The sequence below is a fragment of the Abramis brama genome (genome assembly GCF_963993115.1).
Source record: "Abramis brama genome assembly, chromosome: 6".
Taxonomy (NCBI): domain Eukaryota; kingdom Metazoa; phylum Chordata; class Actinopteri; order Cypriniformes; family Leuciscidae; genus Abramis; species Abramis brama.
Window position 1 is genome coordinate 43,366,114 of NC_139968.1, and position 18,710 is coordinate 43,384,823.

General features: G+C 38.9%; 1 long non-coding RNA gene across 1 annotated transcript; it reads left to right on the top strand.

Moving 5' to 3' along the window:
• The first annotated feature begins 3,553 nt into the window (after positions 1-3,553).
• On the top strand, positions 3,554-16,167 carry LOC311085413. Its single transcript, XR_014606814.1, has 3 exons — positions 3,554-3,673; positions 4,410-4,533; positions 16,052-16,167. It is a non-coding gene; the product is annotated as an uncharacterized lncRNA (long non-coding RNA).
• The last annotated feature ends 2,543 nt before the right edge of the window (positions 16,168-18,710 follow it).

The following is an 18,710-nucleotide window of genomic DNA, read 5'->3' on the forward strand; positions in this document are numbered from 1 at the left end:
TACATTATTCACCGATCAAATAAGACTTTGGCGGCTTTGGCGGGCGCTAAAACAAGTTCAATGCAGAAAAATTCATGCGTGAGTTTCCATTAGACTCGCACGGTAACTTAGCCAGGCAAATGGCGAGCTCAGCTGTTGTTGACGCTGTGTGTGTGCTTCAAGATTATGACGCAAGTGCTAAGATTCCAATTGGCCAAGAGAAAAAGTGCTAAGATTCCGATTGGCCCAGAGAAATGTAAATTATAAGAATTATTAAAAAAACTCTCCGGTTCTACGCGATTCACGTACATGACCCAATTGACCAAGAAAACGGCGATTGTCGCCGAAAAGCGACAAGTTTGCAGGTATGCTGTCTGAAGAATAACTGTCTGTCTGTCTGAAGAATAACTCTCTGTCTGTCTGTATTTCTCTCTGTCTGTCTGTCTGAAGAATACCTGTCTGTCTGTCTCTCTGTCTGAAGAACATTAAACATTAAAACACTCTAGTGTGATATATTTTGTTGACTATTGACAAATGTATCCAAAAATAATGCTTTTTTACAGTTAAAAATGGAGGTGCATATAGGCTCAGATCAACGAGGCCCACAATTAATCAGTTTCAAGAATAAAATGCAAAACCTGACCAAACTGAAGAAAAACAAGTTGACAAATTTGCTGATAACATAGCATAACAAGCAATTTACAAGCTATTTTTAAAAGACTGGGAACACAAAAGGTGTTACCGGGTTTTAAACAGCATAAGGGCTAAACACATTTGTTATTTATTATTATGGGGTTGAGCTGAGCTGATTCTTTCCTGCTTGGATACAGAAGGAAAGTCTGCATCATGTTTATTGTGAGGTAAAGCGTTTCCTAATTAGCCATGAATGAGCGGCGTGTGGCAACTCTCTCTCTTTGTCTTCAGTCTCTCTCTGTTGTGGCATAAAAGCGAACTGAATCAAAACGCTAGGCCGCGTTTAATGTCACATAGCCGGAAGAGAAGTAGCCCGACTTGATGGGAATAAAGCGACTGGTGTGAATATCAACACCACCCCGGTGGCTCTATTTCACACTGAGTCTAAATTTAAACTCGCTAGTCGCTAGTATTAGCTGCTAATGCTCTGGAGACCGTCACGCCCACTCGCCTTTCTGACACGCTTGTTATTGTTTGTATTTACACGTTTCACTTCTCAAAGCACCTGCGCTAAAATAGAAGCCGCCACCTCGTCTTGTCATCTCGCCTGCGCTCGCGCTATTTAGGAGCTTTACATGTTTTTTGGTATTCTTGGATTCTGAGCCTGTCCAGTTGCTAATCTTAAATATATAACATGTGGGAAGTAAAACAGTGCAGATTATTGTGTTAAATTCATGTGCCTCATAATCTTGAATCAGAATAACTTCAGAAAACTAATCTCTTCTCTTCTCTGATGACGAGGGCGGGGCAACCTGTCACTCACATGAGATCAGCCAATAGCAAACCACAATCAAGCCCCGCCCACATTTGTTCTTGTTTCAGAATGCAATTCGTCTCTATGACGTTTTCTGTTAGATGTAATATAGACATTTAGAAGATGTCTTTAAGATGTTTAAGAGGGTTAAGTCTTGATGCCATTGCAGATTCTATTCTTTCCGGCGAAATCACAAAAATGCACACATGCACTCAAGTTTCCCTGCTCTTAATATACAATCATTAATGAAAATCTTTAATTTCAATGAGGAATTTTTCTTCTTTTTTTTAAATAAACTATACGAGGGCGGATTACAACCCAGAACTTCTGACAAGCTTAGCAAAAGTCCTGCAACCAGACCATTAGGGAATACAAACTGCAATGGTGGATCTTTTGGTGTGTTCAAGTCATTTTTATCGGAGTAAGATGGTGGCGTACTTTCTATTAAAAATAAAAATACAGCAAGGTTCTTAAACTCTAGGTTTTTGCTTTTTTATGTTTTTAATTAATTTATGAAGCCACTGCAAACTTTATCGTTACATATTACAATGTTATATTACAATGCCATCATATTATGTATGTACAGGCAATTAGTTTATTATGCTGTAAATAGAAAAGCCTGACAATATCACTGCTAAATACCTTTAAGTATTATTGTATTCCGCCATGTTTCTCACGGACACGCCCCCAACTCGTTAAGATCAGGGGTTAAATACCATATACCACGAACGCGAAGAATCCAACCCAATCTTACGGCAATTCGGAAGCATTTTATGAGGTGGCTAACTCGTATGAATTCATACAACCTCACTTGTACGAATTTGTAAGATTTTCTTCATGCCTTAAAATATCTTGAATGTAACTGGACACCCTTGCCTCGATTCTATGAATATGCAAATTAGCCCCGCCTCACTCACGGCAGCTCAGAGATCCACCTGTGTTGTGCTAATCCAGTGTAACTCTAGCAATTTATATTTAGGCCTACTATAGAAATGTTCAGCGATTCTTTCCCCACTATTCTAAGTTCCCTGATATTTTCAAGCTTTCTGTGACTATGGACATTTGAAACCACAGCTCGATGTATTAGCATAGCAAATGCTCTAACCACCAGACCACAGCTTCTATCAGGAAATGTATGTCATTTGCCTCTATTTTCTACTCCTTTCATTTGACTAACTTGTTAATGACCACAGTGGTGAAATGAAAGGTAAACGGTGAAGTGAAGCCGGTTTTGGCACTGGCACTGTTTTTGAAACCCGAAACAATGACATAACAAAAACAACAAAAAAACAAAACAAAAACAACAAAAAAAAACACACCCTACAACGCACACATCTTTGGAAGTTTGTTTCCGCCACAAAATAAAACATTTTAAAAGATAATTGCGACTTTTTATCTCACAATTACGAGTTTACATCTCGCAATTCTGACTTTATTTCTCAGAATTGCGAGATATAAAGTCAGAATTGCGTGAAATAAAGTCGCAATTGCGTCTTATAAAGTCAGAATTCTGACTTTTTTTCTCAGAATTGTGAGATATAAACTCACAATTGTGATATAAAGTCCAATTCGACTTTTTTTTCTTTCTTTTTTTTTACCTCAGAATAGTTTATATCTCACATTTCTGACTTTATAACACGCAATTGCGACTTTATATCATGTAATTCTGATTTTATATATCCCAATTGCGACTTTATTTCTCAGAATTGCGACTTTATATCTCGCAATTGCGACTTTATTTCTCAGAATTGCGACTTTATTTCTCACAATTCTGACTTCATATCTCGCAATTCTGACTTCATATCTCGCAATTCTGAGAAAAAAAGTCAGAATTGTGAGATAAAAAGTCGCAATTATTATTATTTATTTATTATTCAGTGGCGGAAACAAGCTTCCATACACATCTGTCCTGACAGTCGAGCTCTCGTGTTTTCAAAGCGTATAGTTTGAACAATGTGAAACTGCATCCTGAAAGCTTTAGGATAGGCTATGTCTAATGCTCGTCAGATCTTTTCCAGAACATGAATGTTTAATTACTGACAGAGTTTCCTCCATAGATTGGCTTTACCTCAGGGATGCGCGCGTGTTTTCCCGCCGAGGAATCTTTTGATGACGAGGACCATGAGTCACAGAACCCCGTTCCCATTATATCCCCTCTTTTCTCTCATGTAGCCTGTAGCTTTCCGTTTGAAACGGAATATGCTTTCACAGGAGCGCTTACTGGGAAATACGAAAGCTGTTTGAAAGGTAAGCTTTTCTCACGGAGTGAAAGACTGCACAAAAACAGACAGAGTCAGCTTTAAAAACACAGGAACACAAAGTGTAAAAAAACAACTGCAATCATACATTAATGAACATTTAACAATACTTGTTTTGCTTTACAAAATTATTATTATCATTTTAAATAATATATTCAGTGGTATGATGATGGCAGCTGAACATTAATAAATTACAAAATTATTCAAATTAAAAAATCATTATTATTAATAATATTTTTTTTAAAGAATACAATAAAATATTTTTGCATATAAATAGTTTGTTATATTTAAATTTGTAAGATAATTATTAAATTACAACTATATATATATATATATATATAATCAGTGGTATGATGCTATGATGAAGATGCAGCTCAACATTAATTAATAACAAATGTATTATTAAAAATGTCTTAAGGAATAAAGGAAGATGAATTTAGGAGCAATTCAACATGCAAGCCAATGAATGTTTGTAGGAACATTTCAAGCGATTATTGTAAGTTGATATTTAGTTTAATTAGACACGTGTTTAGAAACGAGACCCCTGAAAAGGCCGATTTTCATGCGACACTTGTCAGACTGAGTTCAGGTTGACCTCGTGACCCGAACGCTGATGGCCAGACAGACTTGCAGAAGTTTCCCAGCACATGTTGGACGTGGTTCTGGCTGGATGCAGTGGGTCTGAAGACGAGCTGTTGACTCACTGGATCTGTCTTCTGCTCCAGTCCACAGATTTGACGTGGGTGAGACAATGACTTTGGCCTGTTACCAGCTTGACTTCCGACAGCTGCTCCCTCTCTCTCCAGAACCATCCGGAAGTCTTCGCAATGAACCGCGAACGTCAGTCTGGTAAGATACAAATGCTCATCGTATTCATAAGGCCTGTCCAAACCAAGGACGAAAACTTAAAATAATAGCAGAGTCTACAACACAACTATAACGATAACAACAGAGAGAAATTTTCACTTTCAAAACAGCCAATCAGAATCCATCCTGCATTTAAAGCGACAGACAACAAAACTGGGTAACACTTTATTTTATTTTACAGTTTCCTTGTTACATAATGTTACATGAACTTACCATAATAATAACAGTAAATTATGTATAATTTCATGCAACTAAATCCTGATCCTACCCTAACCCTATAGAAAGTGCATGTAGTTGCTTAATATTACTTAGTACTTATTTAAATATATAATTACACTGTAACAATGACACCTTAAAATAAAGTTTAATCCAAAACTGCAGTGCGCACTTATAATAAACAGAACTAAATCATCCTGTTATAGGACGATATCAGTGTGGGAGCTAATATCGTTACTGTTATAGTTATCGTCTTTTTAAGTCGCTTTGGAATATATATTTATATATATATATATATAGTATAATCCGAAAGATACGGTCTCATTATGGCCTTGAATGTTTCTCATTTGTGTTTCTGCTAAGGATGCAGGATATATCGGCCACAATATCGGTATTGACCGATATATGTTAATACAAATTCATACAAATTAGCCAGAAATTCGCCAAAATGTAAAATAGTTACAAATTGATGTGAGGCGATCCATTTCGGTGCATCCCTACTCTTCACCGGGACGTAAGCAGATCGTATGAAAACTTACACATGAGATCGTACAAATTTATATGAATTACCCTCAAATTCGCTAAAATGTAAAATAGTTACAAATTCACGCGAGACGATCCAAACGCATTGGGCGAGTCGTATCAGTTATTCATAGTCGTGCATAGTTACAATATATCTTAATAACGTAATAACTTGTGAAAAGTGTAGAAACATTTTCCATTTCATTTGTTGTCGATGTCGAAGATTCTGCGTCAACTCAAATGGTAAAAGCTAGCCGAGTTAGCTAGATGCTAACATAAGACTTTCTTTTTATGTGCTTTTTTCACCACTTAAAGTGATTTCTGGGTCTTGAAATGATATAACTTATTAATAACGTAATAACTTGTGAAAAGTGTAGAAACATTTTCCTTTTCATTTGTTGTCGAAGTCGAAGATTGTGCGTCAACTCAAATGGTAATGTCACAGTGTCTGGTTTATGTTCCTTGGGTCACCACTAGATGTCCTCCTTCCTCACGGTGTCCAGCACACTCTTGCACTACATTCCCCATGATCCTTGTCTGTTCATTGCACTCAGCTGTCCCTCATCACTGATTATTGCACTCAGCCTGTTTCCCATTATCATTGTCATTCCCTGTGTATAAATACCCTGCCTGTTTAGTGTTTGTTACGGAGTCCTTGTTGTATTTCACGCCACTTCTGTGTCCGTTTCCTGCCTGTGTCTTGTTTTGGATTGCCTTATCGGATTTTGACCCATGCCTGGACTTGACCATTGCTTTTGGATTACCCTTAATAAATCTCATACTGCTATTGGATCTTCCTTTGTTTCATTAAGTGTGGATCGTGACAGAAGGACTCCGTCACAGAAGGATCCAGCGGTATGTTTTCGGGCTTCTCTTCCCCGGCCGCCGAGCGGGAGAGGAGAGATTTGTTTAGAGGAACCCGCCTGGTAGTTTTTCGTGGGACCCGGGGTGGTCGCAGAGGAGGAGGTGGTCGAGTGGAGATCCAACAGCACTCTCCACCATGGCCCCCCTTCGACCCTGGGCTCGTGAGGGACGGACCGCAACCACCATCTCGCCGTCGCGGACGGAGAAGAGGGAAAGGGAACACGTCTGCTGATCCAGAGACTGTTCACGTCACGCCTGCCGAGCCTGTGTCTTCGGACAAAATGGCCGCCACCGAGCCTGTTCACGTCACGCCTGCCGAGCCTGTGTCTTCGGACAAAATGGCCGCCGCCGAGCCTGTTCACGTCACGCCTGCTGAGCCTGTGTCTTCGGACAAGATGGCCGCCGCCGCGAGTGTCCACGTCACGTCTGCCGAGCCTGTGTCCCCTGACAAGATGGCCGCCGCCGAGAGTGTCCACGTCACGCCTGTCGAGCCTGTGTCCCCTGACAAGATGGCCGCCGTCGAGCCTGTGTCTGTTCCTGAGCCTGAGCCGGTGGTGTCTGTTCCTGAGCCGGTGGTGTCTGTTCCTGTGCCTGAGCCGGTGGTGTCTGTTCCTGAGCCGGTGGTGTCTGTTCCTGTTCCTGAGCCGGTGGTGTCTGTTCCTGTTCCTGAGCCGGAGCCAGTGTCTGTTCCTGAGCCGGAGCCAGTGTCTGTTCCTGAGCCGGAGCCAGTGTCTGTTCCTGAGCCGGAGCCAGTGTCTGTTCCTGAGCCGGAGCCAGTGTCTGTTCCTGAGCCGGAGCCAGTGTCTGTTCCTGAGCCGGAGCCAGTGTCTGTTCCTGAGCCGGAGCCAGTGTCTGTTCCTGAGCCGGAGCCAGTGTCTGTTCCTGAGCCGGAGCCAGTGTCTGTTCCTGAGCCGGAGCCTGTGTCTTTGTCTGTGTCTTTGTCTGTGTCTTTGTCTGTGTCTTTGTCTGTGTCTTTGTCTGTGTCTTTGTCTGTGTCTGTGTCTGTGTCTGTGCCGGTGGTGCCAGTTCCAGTGCCTGAGCCGGTGGTGCCAGTTCCAGTGCCTGAGCCGGTGGTGCCAGTTCCAGTGCCTGAGCCGGTGGTGTCTGTTCCAGTTCCAGTGCCTGAGCCGGTGGTGTCTGTTCCAGTTCCAGTGCCTGAGCCGGTGGTGCCAGTTCCTGTTCCAGTGCCTGAGCCGGTGGTGCCAGTTCCAGTTCCAGTGCCTGAGCCGGTGGTGTCTGTTCCTGTTCCAGTGCCTGAGCCGGTGGTGCCAGTTCCTGTTCCAGTGCCTGAGCCGGTGGTGCCAGTTCCAGTGCCTGAGCCGGTGGTGCCAGTTCCAGTGCCTGAGCCGGTGGTGCCAGTTCCAGTTCCTGAGCCGCTGGTGCCAGTTCCTGGGCCTGAGCCCTGGCCGCCCGAGAGGCCTTCTCCGCCCTGGCCGCCCGAGGGGTCGTCTCCGCCCTGGCCGCCCGAAGGGTCGTCTCCGCCCTGGCCGCCCGAGAGGCCTTCTCCGCCCTGGCCGCCCGAGGGGTCGTCTCCGCCCTGGCCGCCCGAGGGGTCGTCTCCGCCCTGGCCGCCCGAGGGGTCGTCTCCGCCCTGGCCGCCCGAGGGGTCGTCTCCGCCCTGGCCGCCCGAGGGGTCGTCTCCGCCCTGGCCGCCCGAGGGGTCGTCTCCGCCCTGGCCGCCCGAGGGGTCGTCTCCGCCCTGGCCGCCCGAGGGGTCGTCTCCGCCCTGGCCGCCCGAGGGGTCGTCTCCGCCCTGGCCGCCCGAGGGGTCGTCTCCGCCCTGGCCGCCCGAGGGGTCGTCTCCGCCCTGGCCGCCCGAGGGGTCGTCTCCGCCCTGGCCGCCCGAGGGGTCGTCTCCGCCCTGGCCGCCCGAGGGGTCGTCTCCGCCCTGGCCGCCCGAGGGGTCGTCTCCGCCCTGGCCGCCCGAGGGAGAGTCTCCGCCCTGGCCGCCCGAGGGAGAGTCTCCGCCCTGGCCGCCCGAGGGAGAGTCTCCGCCCTGGCCGCCCGATGGACCCTCTGCTCCGTCCTGGCCGCCCGATGGACCCTCTGCTCCGCCCTGGCCGCCCGATGGACTGTCGTCCCCGTCCTGGCCGCCAGATGAGCTGTCACTCCCTGTTTCTGTTCCCCTCCATGGACCTGGCCCCCCATCCCTCCCCCTGATCCTCCACCGTTCCACCTCCCGCCTGGACTCTTGTTTTTTCTATGTCTTGGAGCGTCTGGTAGCCGCTCCGTAGAAGGGGGGTCATGTCACAGTGTCTGGTTTATGTTCCTTGGGTCACCACTAGATGTCCTCCTTCCTCACGGTGTCCAGCACACTCTTGCACTACATTCCCCATGATCCTTGTCTGTTCATTGCACTCAGCTGTCCCTCATCACTGATTATTGCACTCAGCCTGTTTCCCATTATCATTGTCATTCCCTGTGTATAAATACCCTGCCTGTTTAGTGTTTGTTACGGAGTCCTTGTTGTATTTCACGCCACTTCTGTGTCCGTTTCCTGCCTGTGTCTTGTTTTGGATTGCCTTATCGGATTTTGACCCATGCCTGGACTTGACCATTGCTTTTGGATTACCCTTAATAAATCTCATACTGCTATTGGATCTTCCTTTGTTTCATTAAGTGTGGATCGTGACAGGTAAAAGCTATCCGAGTTAGCTAGATGCTAACAAGACTTTCTTTTTATGTGCTTTTTTCACCACTTGACATCAATTCTGGGTCTTGAAACGATATAACTTATTAATAACGGATTAACTTGTAGAAAACTGAAGAAACATTTTCCTTTTCATTTGTTTTTGAAGATTGTGCATCAACTCAAATGGTAAAAGCTAGCTGAATAATCTAGATGCTAACATAAGGCTTTCTTTTTTATGTGCTTTTTTCACCACTTTGACATGAATTCTGGGTCTTGAAGCGAAACGTTTGAATGTTTTATGTATTAGTTGAAGGATCGTCAGTCAGCCTGGCTTTCTCTTTGGAGAGTTGCATTGCATTCTGGGCTTCAAACGCTTCAAGATGTTGCACAAACGCCGAGCAACTCTTTCTAACCCGAGTTCTCCCGTCGCCCGAAGCCATAACACAACCAAATAACAGCATGAGGCCGGTTTCTCTGTGGTTTTCCCACGTCTGAGCGTGACGTGTGCGGGACGGGTAAGTGGATCTTGACGGCTTCATGATGGGTTGATAAGTGATGCTCCCAGATGCTGCTCTCTGATCAGACTCGCGACCTGCTAAGTGTCTCTGTTAAAAGCCCGAGTCGACCTTCGCCCTGTCCTGGGATCAGCTGAGGAGGACATGTTGTCAAAGACCTTCAGAGACGACATTAAGTCTGAATCATGATAAACAGGCCTTTGAAGAAACCCGAAACATGCTCAGCATTGCTGCAAGGGACACTTTATTCATTAGCATAGTATGGGATATGTTAGCATAAACTCTGTACTTCTATGGTCGCTTTTTTCTTTCTGGTCAAACGAATCTTAAAATCTATCTTGCTGAGCTAGTTAGTAAAAGTTAGCTATTAATGCTGTTTAATAATGGCATAGATATTTATAGGAAACTTGTTTTTTCTGGACGTAGACATTTTATAATAATGATAATGACAGATTATTATTAATAGTATTTATTTATTTATTTTAAACAATTAATTAGGATAATTAAACAACAACAATACGAAGAATAACTATTATTATTTATTTAGCTTATTTGTAATTATTATTTTAATTTTTAATGTTTTGAAATAGTTTTGTCCTCTATAAAATGTTATTTTAAATAATGAGTTTGTTTTATATTAAATTATTAATTATGATTATTAATTAAATTATAATACAAATTATTATTATTATTAATAATAGTAATTGATATTAATTAGTTAACATTTATTTCTTTTAAAAATGATTATGTACAATATATAATTTTAATTAAAAAAATAAACAATTATAATATATTAAATAAGTATAATATAAACAAATATTTATTTGAATAGTAATTGTTAAAAAAAAAGAGAATAATGTACTGTAATGAATAATTGTAATAAATAAGATATTTTAATATATAAGAAAATAATTAATTTTAATATGTATTTTATATACTTTTTTAACCATCTTATTTAAAGGTCTTCATTAACCAGTCTGATGGAGGCCGATACATGCAATAAATACACTCAGATGGGATCATACAAGGACAAAAGATCAGTGTGAAAATGAACGGTGACCTTTCTAGCGTCCGCTGACTCGAATCATGTCGTGTGTGTGTGTGTGTGTGTGTGTGTGTGTGTGTGACGGACCTCAATTAATAAAACAATACGGCCAACAGTCTGAAGTTGCAAAAGCCAAAAGTAGGACAAGCAGGAGTGTGTTTTCTGATGCTGACATGTCTGATGGGGAAAAACACACATATCTGCTGCTGTGTCTCTGTAATCTTCCCATTACGTGAAGAAAGGCCCAGGGCTTTTCTCCAGCTGGAGAACTTCAAACAATCTCCCGTTAAAACATTATCCACGTCTGCGACGATGATGAATCTGATGCGTTCTCCACCGACCCCGACCGGCCAAGAGCCCCGGAGAAATGAATCAGAACTAAACACCATACGAGCCGACAGATGTCCAAAACCAAGCTTCTCGGCTTCGTCATCGACACTTCGAGAGCCAAATTACCAATAGACATTTCTATCTTTGACAGTTAAAGGGATAATTCACCCAAAAATTCAAGTTTGACACTCCTTTGAGTTTTTGGAGACTGTTGTCCATTGGACGGGAACTGGAGCTTCTGAAAAGCATCATAAAATTATAATAAAAGTGTCCACATAGTATATCATATTCATAAGGCAAACGTTAGCTATGTGTGAGGAACCGATCAAAATTTAAGTCGTTATTTACTGAAAATGTTCAATAGAGAATTCATGAACGAATCGGATATTTTTGATGAATCTGGGCTTAATGATTCATTCGCAAAATGAACTAATTCAGTTAAGTTTGACTACAGGAGACAAATTACCAATGCAAATTTCTATCTTTGACAATTAAAGGGATAGTTCACCCAAAAATGTACTTTAGGTCATTATTTACACACGTTCCAGTACAGAGTTTTTGGAGGCTTTTTATTTTTAATTACCATTGTATAAGAACTGGAGCAGAAAAGCATCACAATAGTATAAAAGTGGCCCGCACAGTATATTCATAAGTCAAACGTTAGCTATTTGTGACAAACCAACCAAAATTAAGTCATTATTTACTGAAAATCTTCAGGAGAGAATTCATGTTCTTTTAGTCTAATGTTTTCGATGATTCTGGCCTAAATGATTCATTCACAAAATGAACCGATTCAAAAGTTTGACTTTTTTTACACAATATTTTGGGGTATAAAAAAAAGAAACAAAATTTTGAGGTATTTTTCTTTAAATGTATTTTATTTATTTGTTTTAATTTTAATGTGTTCATTTCTTATCTCATCTAGGGCACCAAGTGAGCCAAAACTATCAAAAAAACAATGACGCCCCATGACGCCCCTTTTTGGGCACCAAGTCTGGTTTGGGAAAGCGGAAAATGAAATTGGTGCGTACAAAGACACAAAAGACGTTTCATAATAACTGGACTAATGCAACCCAGAAACATAAAAGATGAGAATGTCATGTTCTGATCAACTGGGGCGTTTATTGTGGTGTATGAATAGCTCTTTGTGTCGTCATGCTAGTGGATCCACTCACACAAGCGAGTATTGAGTATTGACACGCTCCCGAGAGCAAACCTTGTTTATTTTCTGCTTCTAGCTCTGCTGTAATACTCAAGTTGTCTCCGGCCCAAAACTGCACCCTAACTAGGGCACACTACACTTAATGAGCGCCATGTGGTGATTCATTATATACAGTATATATATATATATATATATATATATAAGCTGTTATCTTGGCAAAAGGAGATTGCGAAAAGGTATTTACTAAAAGGGTATGAATAATTGTGGCCAACGTGTTTTGGAGAAAAACATTTATTTTATAATGTGATTTCCCCCCCAATTTGAATTCTTTTACTTCAATGAAAGGTTAGAATTTTGCCAATTATTTTAACGAAAGATAAAAAAAATTGAATGAAAATATGTATGAATTGAATTAATTTTTTTTCAGCCATTTTTGATCATATTTACCGGGGGTATGAATACTTTCCGTACCCACTGTATATATATATATATATATATATATGGTTAAGTGCTGTGTATGCAGCAAAGGCTTCTGGGAAAGTCCAGATGCATACTCTTTAATTGTCATCTTTAGAGATTCCCTAAGTTCTGCTCTTTTGAGGACAAAAACAATTAGAGTTGAAAACGCTGGTTTTAGGGAGCGTGTGCTGTGCTGTTGGGCAGCTGGAAGGGCATCGGTGTGAATGGATGATGAATCGTCTCATTAATTCTTCAGAGAAGAAAGCGAGAGAGAGAGACACACAGAGGGCCGTGTAGAGCAGTTACAGTTTTTTGGCCTGTAATTACATGACGGGACTCAGCTGAAGCTGTTTTATTTATTTAATTTCATATTTTCTGTGCAATTTGAGCTTTTCGAATAAAAGGATTTCTGCTCATCACAGTGAAAAAAATCTCACACTTATTATAGGCAAACCATCTTATTATGTTTCCGTAAAGGTTCCACAAACACTTCCAGGATTTTCATAACATTTCCGAAACATGTACAACATTCATAAATTTCCAACTGTTAAATTTAAAACTTTTTAAACAGTTTACATAAAATTTTAATTTAAAATGAAACTTCTAAAAAAGTTTAAAAAAAGTTTACACAAACGTTTACTTAAAATATTTACTTTTACTTTAAAGTTTCCAAGTTTTAGTTTACATAAACGTTTACTCTTAAAGTAAGTTGAGTTTAAAGTAAACTTCTAAGTTTCTAAGTTTTAAAAAAGTTTACTTAAACCTTTACTTTAAACGTACTTTTTACTTTATAAAAGTAAACGTTTATGTAAACTGAAACTTAGTTCACTTTTAAAGTAAAAGTAAAGTAAAAGTTTGAAGTTAAAGTTTATGTAAACTAAAACCTAGAAACTTAGAATTTTACTTTTAAAGTAAAAGTAAATTAATTTTGAAAACGTTTATGTAAACTGAAAACTTAGAATTGTAGTTTTAGTTTACATGAACTTTTACTTTAAACTTTAATTTACTTTTTATTTTAAAGTTAAAGTTATTTTAAAGTTTTAGTTCATATTAACATTTTAAACTTTTACTTCACTTTTACTTTAAAGGGGTGATGAACTGAGAAATAAAATTTTCCTTGAGCTTTTGACATATAAGAGGTCATCATACTATAAGAATATCCTGTAAGTTTCAGAACTGAAAACTTCCTTGTTAGTCCAACAAAAGCTTTTATTGACACCAGGCACAGCGAACGACAGGTTTTTCAAAGTGGGGATCTATGACGTCAAAGGGTATCAAACACCGCCTTCGCAGAAGAAGATCAACAACTACTTTAACACTGCCTGTTTAGCCCCGCCCACCAATTCACACCGTATATGAAACTCATTATAATATGCAAAACTGTTATCCAATCATAGCAGTGTAGCAGCCTATTACTTATTCATTTGGATGTTTTTGAATGTAAAAAACCAAGCGAACATCATAACTTGACCTCAGACAACAATATAAAAAAAGTTTCTGAGTTTTAAAAAGTTTACTCAGACTTTTACTTTAAACTTTCTTTTTGCTTCAAAAGTACTTCTAAGTTAAAAACTTCTAAGTTTCTAAGTTTTAGTTTACATAATCGTATACTTTATACTTTTAATTTATTTGTACTTTAAAATTAAACTTCTAAGTTTTAGTTTACATAAACTTTAAATTTAAACTTACTTTACATAAACTTACTTTTTACTTTAAAAGCTAAACTTCTAAGTTTCTATGTTTTAAAAATGTACATAAACTGACTTTTTACTTTAAAAGCTACACTTTTAAGTTTCTAAGTTTACTTAAACTTTTACTTTTTTCTTTAAAAGTAAACTAAGTTTCTAAGTTTTTCTAAGTCATGAGTTATCTTTAAAAAAAATTGCATACTTTTTTTAAATAAATGCAAATATAATTATTTAATAATTGTAATTATCAGTTATCATTATTATTATTATTATTATTATTATTATTATTAAAAATGGTAAATATGATCATTAATAACTTTTTGCATTAGTAAATGTGTACATATGTTTTATTTTAGGTTATTTTTATTAATGTTGTGTTGCAACTTAAACGTACAGTATGGAATATTTCGCCACTAGGGGTCGCTAACCTCTTTACAATAACAAAGGCGTAGTTTGATGACGCAACATTTGCTAAGAATTATGGATCTTGTTGTCAACGTCAAGCCGACCGATCTAATAATGTTTATGGATGACTGAATACAGATGCTTTTATCATGACTGTGATATGAAGCAGTTCAGGATTGCTAAGAGACAGCTATCAGCTCCACACGCGACGCGAGTCCCGTGGATATAAAAGGAATATGGACATTTCATTCTACCGAACTACACGCAAGTGCAGAATTACTACACACAGGTCAGTTTATTAGACAAATTAAACTTGTGAGGTAACGCAGCGCTGTTTCACTTGGTCTAACATTACACTAGCACACTAAACTGCATGTGAATGTGTTGAAATGTATGTGTTTGTCTGTATGAGACTAGCAGTAAACTAGATCAACATTAGAATAACATACAGATCATATTATAACATTTTATCATTGTTGAACTATATAACATTGATTAGTTTTATGTAAATGTGCTCACCTGTTTAATAAAGTACATGTAGAAGCGGTCGAAGTTTCGGACGTGGAGCTCTCGTTTATATACTGTCTATGGGAGCTCTCGGCATCTCGAAAACACCGCGCTGATATTGATTCTCGTTTTAGTTCTCCTTTTTTATCCAAAGTCTGCTTGCCGTGGTCCGTAATGTTTGAACGAAACAACAACAGCGTGCAGATAGACATTGCGAACTACAGAGTTGTTCGCGTCAGTAGCTTTGGTTACTATCAGAGGGCTCTAGTTCATAGCTGTGGTTGCCATGGCAGCACGAGCGGAAACCAGGGACAACGCGGATATGACGGCATTGGCGGCGACAAAACGGAAATAAAGAAACGGGACGTTTCTCGAATTAAATTACAAATTTCTCCTGGTTTGAAAGTTGTTGGAAACAGTCGGGATAATGTAAGTACACAACTAAAAAAAATATATAACTTAGATATAGTGATTTTTGCTATTTTTAAAGCAAAAAAGTTACATATTGTGCCTTTAACCTAACTGCAACCAAAATGCAACATTTGGGAAGCACAAAAATGTTTAGTTTTCACCTAATTATGTCTCTAGAAATATTGAAAACCAAAGCATAAAGCAATGTGATCAGGTGAGCTGTTGATGTTTCCAGAGGCTCATGGGAAATTAGGCCAGTTGAACGTCGTTGCGTCACAATAATGAGGGTGAAAGGTCATCGCTCCTGTCAGCTTAGATTGAGGTATGGATTGAAATTGATTTCCCTTTATTATAGTGTGTGTAATGAAAGTGCAAATGATTGATTTGCCCTTTGAATATCAATCCATTTTCTTAATGTTAATGACGATAAGTCGCTCAAACGAACGCTAGACTGTGTTTTTGTGTTCTCCCACTTTGAGGAGAACAAAAAAAAAATCATCTGAAACATAATAAATAGCATAAATACATATATAAACACATTTGCATATCTATTGTATGACAACTACAATTCAGAAGTACCCTTGTGTATGAATGACTTCTGATTAGCAGAGTAGCTTTCTACTAACATTTTCCCATCAGAAACATGTTAGCTTTGTATTTTGTCATTGATTATAGGATTATGAAATGTCTGGCAGGTTCTGTACTAATGGAAAATTTTATTTGTATTTTCCTTCTTTTCTCCAGGTTTATCGTCAGATGTCATTCCCGCAACACAAACAGTGATTTGCATACAGAAATATCATCATCTGGATCCTGCTGTTTCGACTGGGAAACCCTGCGGCGTCGCCAAAGGTCACATGACCATCAATCTCGCTCAGGTGTCGATTCCCCACTGAATTAATGTGAGCGTAAGACGTTTTTAGTTTTTCCTTTCGTTTGATCACCCATTTATCTTCAGCGTGTCACTCAGATATTTAGCCAGTGAGACGTCTGGACAGGATGGGTTGGAAATATTAGATGTCAAAGCTTGAGCAATATTCAGCGTGATCATTGCATCTCATGCTGGCACGGCAACATCTTCATTTTTAGTATCAAAATAGAATAAAACTCATTTCCATGGATATAAATAAATGTGATGTGATGCCGGTAAACTCTCGGTTTCTTTATGAAAGAGCAGTTTTTGAAAATAAATATAATAAAATATAACTGTAATAAATAAATACCATATACAGTAGCATTGCTCAAAAGTGTCTCCAGAAATCACTGCTCAACAATTTAACTTTTTTATTTTCATTTTTTTATAAGTAAATATACAATTCTATTCTGTTTCTATTATTATTATTATTATCTATCTATAAATTACAGAAACGTCCGTCTGTGTGTGTGTGTGTCTGTCTGTTAACCACATATCTCTCGAACCGTTAGTCCGATGGATTTCAAACTCGACAGGTGTCTTGCCACGGGCATGAGTAAGTGCAGTGCCAAGGTTGACGTTGTTTGGATGAGAAATGCAAAAGATATCGTTAAATATATAATTTTTTAGAAGGTTGTGGTTTAAAAATAAACATTCTGACATAAACACTCTGTCAGCTACACTGTTTACTTCTGAATATTATAGTTTGGTTCCTTCTGAATATTATAGTTTTCTTTACCAAGAAACCAACAATTACTAAAAACACAGACAAAAACTGATTTTGCACGGGCACTTTGCACTGCTCCCTGAATCGACGGATGTGGATGTAATTCATTGTGGATGTAATTCATATTCATTTGTGGATGTAAACTGAATCTGTAAGTCAGCTATGCTGTTTACTTCTGTAATTTATAGATAGATTCTGGTGCGCTTAACGTTATCGCTACTGTGTAATAGTAGCCTATGCTATTCACCAACTAAACACATCCTATTCAATGCGTTCACAGTCTCTTTCACGGGCACCAAATCAACAATTACTAAAAACACACACAAAAACTGATTTTGCACGGGCATTTTGCACTAGTTATTATTAATGATTGTATTTATTATTAAAATAATTGTATTTTATTATTAATTTAATAGTCACATTTACATTAATATTAATTTAAATAAATGACTGACTGAAATAAATGATTGAATGTATAATTTAATTGTTTTTTAAACTTAATATTATTATTATTATTATTATTATACTTGTACAACCATTTTTTATTTCTTTCTTAAATTAACTCAATTATATATATATATATATATATATTTGAATAAATAACATAATTATATTAATTATACGTCCTGACAGCCACATTGAAGCTACATTATTTATTTATCATTTTCATTATTAATTAATTTATTGCATTTATTCAATTATTATTTATTTAATTATTTATTTTTTTGTATTTTTATTTATTTATTTTTTATTATTAAAATCATTTTTTTAAATTACTTATCATTATTTATAAATTATATTGAGTTAGATAGCATCATTGTAGTTCCTAGTTTGTATTCTTCATAAATAATTTTTGCAAATCCAACGTTCATGCGTCTCTAGTCACAGTTGCTGTGAACCTCAAGCAAACAATCTGGTCATTTGGGTCTCATGAACAAGTATTTAATATGTGTGTTAAATCTCATTATGACGCCATTACATTCATAACACAGCATTTCCCGTTCGTACTAGTCTCAGTGGCTCGTCTACATTAAAGAGCCTACGATGTGAATAGAGGCCGATCCTTGACGCACAGGCCACAGGCGTCGCACACAAACTAGCTAGATGTTGTTATAGATGTTGTAGTGATGTGGCTGAACTCAAAGGGAGTGTATGGCAGTATGGCACTGTGCTCGCCATGATCTCCTGTCTGCAACCCTCTCTTCAAGGTCATTTGGGTCCATGTTGCATAGTTTCAAATTGGCTTTGAGGTCGTCCTTGTAGCGTTTTAGTTGCCCTCCTTGAGAGCGCATGCCGCTCTGGAGCTGGCCATAAAAAACCTGCTTCGGCAGGCGTGAGTCTATGAAGGGCAAAACTCGAGAGCATGTTGATGTGAATTGGTTTACGAACTTGTACAATAAATATTCGTACTTGTACGTGAACATTTACACTCACAGCTCCAATGTGAACACCTGTAAAATAAAAATCTGAAGTTGAATGTTGAAATTGGCACTCGCAGACAATAGCCACAAACCTGTGTTCTGTATTTGAAGCTGCAGACGAGACACAAATGTGTAAAATGCCATTCACTGAAATACAATGACAGACACAAACTTGTAATATATATTTGCATTTAATCTTACATTCATATTCACAGTACAACCTCATTTCGGCACTTGCAACTTCTCAAATCTGTCACTGCAATTTCAAATTTCGCGCCTTGACTTTTGCTACTCTTTTCGCGATATATTTGGTGCGAAACGAACTTGTGCACTTGAAACTCA